This window comes from Nicotiana attenuata, chromosome 11, assembly GCF_001879085.1.
Source record: "Nicotiana attenuata strain UT chromosome 11, NIATTr2, whole genome shotgun sequence".
Taxonomy (NCBI): Eukaryota; Viridiplantae; Streptophyta; class Magnoliopsida; order Solanales; family Solanaceae; genus Nicotiana; species Nicotiana attenuata.
The window spans coordinates 57,151,336-57,157,387 of record NC_031999.1 but is presented as its reverse complement, the minus strand read 5'-3'; positions in this window follow the sequence as shown (position 1 = coordinate 57,157,387).

Sequence of the window (6,052 nt, the reverse complement as noted above, 5' to 3'; positions counted from 1 at the left end):
TGACCCAAAATGGTCATCTCTTGTTTGAGAAGTTAAATCTATGTTTCGAGGCCTTAAAAACCTCCTTTTGTCTCACCTCGATTTGCGTGCGCAGTCCGAGCACGTTTCCGGAAAGCTTTTATGTGAAATTTAAGAAAAATATTGAATTTGGGCTTTAAAATTGATTAAAGTTGACTTCGGTCAACATTTTTGGTAAACGGACCCGAACCCGTGATTTGACGGTCCCGTAGGGTCCATAGTAAAATATGGGACTTGCGCGTATGCCCGGATTGAATTCCGAGGTCCCTAACCCAAGAAAAGAATTTTTAAAGAAAATTATTTGCTGGAAAATATAAGAATTTTTTTGGAAATGTAATGGTGTGTGATTTTTATGGTATCGAGCCCGTATTATGGTTCCAGAACCCGGTACAGGTTTAAAATAATAATTAAGTCGAACATGTGAAATTTGGTAAGAACCGGAGTTGATTTGGTATAAATCGGACCCTTAGTTGAGAAAATGAAAAATTTCAATGTTCTTAAGAATTTCATGAATTTGAGACTAAATTAGTAGTTGTTGATGTTATTTTGACGATTTGATCGCACGAGCAAGTCCGTATGATATATTTAGACTTGCGTGCATGTTTGGTTTAGAGCCCCGAGGGCTCGGTGAGTTTTAGATAGGCGACAAAGTGATTTTGAACTTAGGGAGATTGTTGGTATGTTTCAGCTGTGTAGCAGGCCTTGATCTCGCTATTGCCAGATCAGGCATCGCAATTGCGATGTAAGCTGTGACCGCAAATGCAAGGTTTTGCTTCGCAAATGCGAAGAAGTCAGGGCCAGCTTTTCTCGCAAATGCGAGATTTACTTCGCAATTGCGAAGGTTGTCTAGGCAGGCTAGAAGTTGCAAATGCGAAGGCAGCAGAGATTGCGAAGGTTCGCATTTGCGATGCACTTCTCGCAATTGCGAGCTTCGCAAATGCGAAGCTCCAGTCACAATTGCGACATCTGCAGCTGATCAAAACATCATTTGGACGGGATTTTCACTTCACTTCTCAAATTTTCAAACCCTAAACTCCAATAGGCAATTTTCTTGAAGAGAGTTCTTCCCCAAATCATAGGTAAACGATTTCTAACTCATTTTCTTCAATATAATTCATCTTTTTACATGATTTCACTTCAAAATCTAGGGGTTTTCATGGGATATTGGGTGTTCTTGGGTAGAAATTAGAATTTTCAAATTTTGGGGTTTTGGACCTCAAATTGATGTCGGATTTCAAAACTAATTGCATATTTGAGTTCGTGGGTGAATAGGTAATCGAGTTTTGGTTTGAACTTCGAGTTTTGACCAAGCAGGCCCGGGGTCGGGTTTTGACTTTTTGGGGAAACATTGGGGAATTCATATTCATGCATTAGAATTGATTTATTTAGCATTTATTGATGTTATTAAATTAATTATGGCTAGATACGAGTGAATTGGTGGTGGAATCGAGAAGTAAAGCAGTGGTTGAGTGTTGAGTTACCTGTTGGCTTGAGGTAAGTGTTTGGTCTAACCTTGATTTGAGGGAATAGGAATCCCCGTCTTATGTGCTAAGTGAAACTTCATGTGTGTGGCGTATAGGTGTGGTGACGAGTGTCTATGCGCCACCAAATTTTCCTTTTTAGTTGTTCCCTTCCCCGTTTCCTATTATACTATTTCTTGTCCCATTTGCTACTTGCTTGCCTTAATTCCTACTTGCTCATAAATGCTTCCATGCCTAATTGCTTCATATTAACTGTTGCTCTCTTATTTGAAGTATCTAATTGTTTTCGCTTTATTACACTGTTGGCTTATATTGGGTTGTTGGTGCCTTATGGCGCACCTTGATTGGTCTCACTGATAAGTTTTTATGGGTGAGGTTTCATATTTGTGGTAATATTCCATTGTGTGGGTTGAATTATAAGAGATGTAGAAATTTAGTTAATTTTTAAAATACCTTATATTTGATCTTTGTGATTGGTGTTGTTGTACATACATATGTTGGGATAGGGTTGCACGCCGCAACAGAAGGAATAAGAGAAGAAATTGCTTGTCTGGTGGGATCGGGTTGGACGCCGCAACAAGGAGTAATAAAGGTGAACAGGTGGGATCAGGTTGCGCGCCGCAACAAGAAGGAATAAGGGAGAATATTGATACTGTTATTGTTAGAATACTGATATTGTTATTGTTTATATGGTGGGATCGGGATGCAAGCCGCATCAGTTATTATTTTTGGCATTTATTTATGTTGAAGTTATTATTGAGGTGTTAAAATTCACTAAGGATTGGTTATAGCTGAATTCTAGTTGTCACGACCCATTTTCGAAAATAGATCGTGATGGCGCCCAATACCATTATCAGGCAAGCCAACGCGGAAAATATGCTTTAGTTCTCATTTTTACTTTTACCCAAAATAAGTGCAGAAATTTATAAAGCTCAAGTCAAATCAGAAATTTACAATAATGTGACAAAATAGTTACACAACCCAAAAAAATGATAGTCTACTAGCGTGTGTGCCAAGACCTGGTGTCACAAGTAATGGGCAACTAGTAGAATGTACAAAATAATAAAACTATCCTACTGTCTGAGATAGAATAGACAGAAAAAGTAAGGAAAAGACTCCATCAAGCTGCTGAACGTCACAGGAAGGGAGCAACTCACCGTGGAAATCTCAAGCTATGAATCAGGGGTGCGCACCAAACTGATAGCCAGATGTACCTGCCTCGGATCCTGTACAATTAAGTACAGAAGTGTAGTATGAGTACATAAACAATATGTACCCAGTAAGTATCCCGTCTAATCTCGAAGAAGTAGAGACGAGAGGTCGACTTGACACTTACTAGGGTCAAATAATATAATAAAGTGTTCTACTAGGCATGATAGTTACAATAAATCAACAACATGCAACAAGGGGTAATAAGTTATGTCCTCAACAATTTTACAGTTATCCGTACACATTTTAAGTATTTAGCGGAACAAGGCATGGATAAGATTTCACATATATATAAGTCTCATGCGCACATCATGCCGAGGTCGACGGTCCGATCCAGCAGAAAATAAACTGTGCACTGCCAGAGGGTCGAATGGCGCGAACCATAGATGTATCTATCTACCGAGGCGATCGGCCCGATCCACAAATGTCAATTAATATCAAAAATCACATGAATGCGCATTTATTTCCAAATAAATTCATACAAGTGTCCAACAAGTATATATATTCGCTTATATTCCTTCTCAAATTTCTAGCATATCCTAAGTGATCACATTAGCAAGAAAATATAGGGACATTCACAAATATAGCATGATACGGGTCCTAGACTACCCGGACAAATAACATGATAGTAGCTACGTACGGACTCTCGTCACCTAGTGCGTACGTAGCCCCCGCATTTAGTAGCAATTACTCAGTTATTATACCTATGGGGAAAATTCCCTCTTACAAGGTTAGAAAGGAGACTCACCTCGCTCCAAGTGCACTTCCAATGCCAAGAACGAGCCCAAACCCTCAATTCGGAGCCGCACGATCCCAAACTAGTTAAATGAGGTAGGAACGAATCACTATAAGCTCACAAAAATTGAATTCTAACTATTTAAGCAATTTCCCAACCATTAACACAAGTTTCTTAAAATCCGACCCCGGGCCCACGTGCCCGAATTCCGAAATTTTTCGAAGGAAGTTGTTCTCTATAACCGAAGGATCAATAATATACAATTTCTAGTTCATTGCATAACAAATTTCGTGGTAAAATTTAAGTTTTATTAAAACCCCAGGTCTAGATCTAACCCCTTGATTTCTTCAAATCTTTAGGTGTTAATCTACCCAAAACTCGAGTGTTAAACTTAGAAATAAGGGGGATGAACTTACCTCACGATGCTATGTGAAAATCCCTTCTCAAGAGCTCCAAAATCGCTCAATACCCGTGTGCCAAATGGTCAAAAATGGCTGGAGCTCGAATTAAATGAAGTTCACTGCCCCAGCAGTTTTCGCTTCTGCGGTCAGGGGACCGCATCTGCGGTCCCGCTTCTGCGAGAAAACGTCCGCACCTGCGGAATAGGCCAAGAGGAGCTGGGACCGCTTCTGCGGTGTTTTGGCCGCTTCTGCGGAGCCGCTTTTGCGGCTGGAGGGCCGCTTCTGCGGTTTTGCCTGGCCTTCCCCTGGGCCGCATCTGCGATAAATGGACTGCACCTGCGGTCTCACACCTGCGGTCCACCAACCGCAGGTGCGGTTATGACAGAAGCAACGACTTCAGCATTTCTAAAAATTTTTCACTTCACTCGAACCTCGTCCGATTGACGCTCGGGGCTCCCGGGCCCCGCCCGAACATACCGACAAGTCTGAAATCACGGAACGGACCTACTCGAACCTTCGGAACGCCCGAAACAATGCTAAATCTAAGAATCACCCCCAAAGACCAATTGACGCTCGGGGCTCCCGGGTCCCGCCCGAACATACCGACAAGTCTGAAATCACGAAACGGACCTACTCGAACCTTTGGAACGCCCGAAACAACGCTAAATCTAAGAATCACCCCCAAAAACCAATTGAATCAAACTTATGAACTTCAAGTTCTTAGTTTCCCTCTAACGGGCCAAAACGCCCTTAAACTACTCGGATTGATACCAAATTTTGCGGGCAAGTCTTAAATGTTATATTGGACTAGTACTGGGCTTCGGAACCAACATACGAGCCCAATACCAACGTGATCAATCATTAATTAGTTTCTTTAAATCCATAGAATTTCAGTTTAACAATTTCAAATAAAAATTCATTACTCGGGCTAGGGACCTCAGAATTCGATTCTGCGCATATGCACAGGTCCCATATTTTCCTGTGGACCCTCCAAAATCGTCAAAACACGAATCCGGGCCCGTTTGCCCATAATATTGACCAAATTCAGACTTAGCCTTTTAAGAAAATTCTAAAGAGTCAAATGTGCATATTTCAATCCAAACCCTTCTAAATCCCGAACCAACCATCCCCGCAGGTCGTAAATTAGTTAAAGCAAGCACGAAGAGTTTTATTTGGGGGAACGGGGTTCTAAAAAGGTAAACGACCGATCGGGTCGTTACACTAGTAGACTGGTTGGGTTCTGTGTTCCTTTAATGCAAGTTCCGGTTATTTTTCATTCCGTACTTCTTTTCTGTTTATTATAAACTGTTGCAGGTTATATATATATATATATATATATATATATATATATATATATATATGCCCCGCCATAGCCTCATCACTACTTCGTCGAGGTTAGGCTCGACACTTACCAGTATATGGGGTCGGTTGTTCTGATGCTACCTCTGTACTTTTTGTGCAGATCCCAGTGCTGGAACGTACGGACCGTAGTTCGAGGTTGCTTCCTTCAGTCCAGTGGAGACCCGAGGTAGTCTTGCAGGCGTCCGCAGGCCTTGGCGTACCTTTCTATCCCGTTTCATTTCTGTTTTATCTATTTCCGAAACAAATGTGTATTTCCTTGTTCAGACTTTATGTGTAGTATTCGCAGATGGTCCTTGAAATTGTGACACCAGTTCTGGGTGGATTTTATTATAGTTTCGCAGTTGTATTGAGATAACTTGTTAAATTCTGCTCTTCCATTTTTGTTCCTCTGATTACTGATGTTAACTTGTAAATTGGTAAAAGATAAAAGGAAAAGACGAAATAATTTGTAACGTTGACTTGTCTAGCGAGTACAATGTTAGCCGCCATCACGGTCCCGACGGTGGAAAATTCGGGTCGTGACAGCGTCGTACCAGTACCTCTCTAACTTTATTTCTATTTGTTACATGGACTAAACTAGTATTTAGTGATACTGTAAATATTTTCTATGTGATTGTATCTTAAGTTGTTATTCGCTTGTGCACATGTAACCTACTTATTTTTAGATAACTAATCTCACTTTTTACATACAGTTTATATATAATCACTTGATAGTACTGTTAAAATTCTTTTACACGGTCAATGTGCAAAAAGTTATACTGAAGCTATTGCATTTTAACATAGCAAGAGATCATAATTGTTTCATACTACTTCTTCTTTTCTTTTTTTTATTTATTTTTATTTGG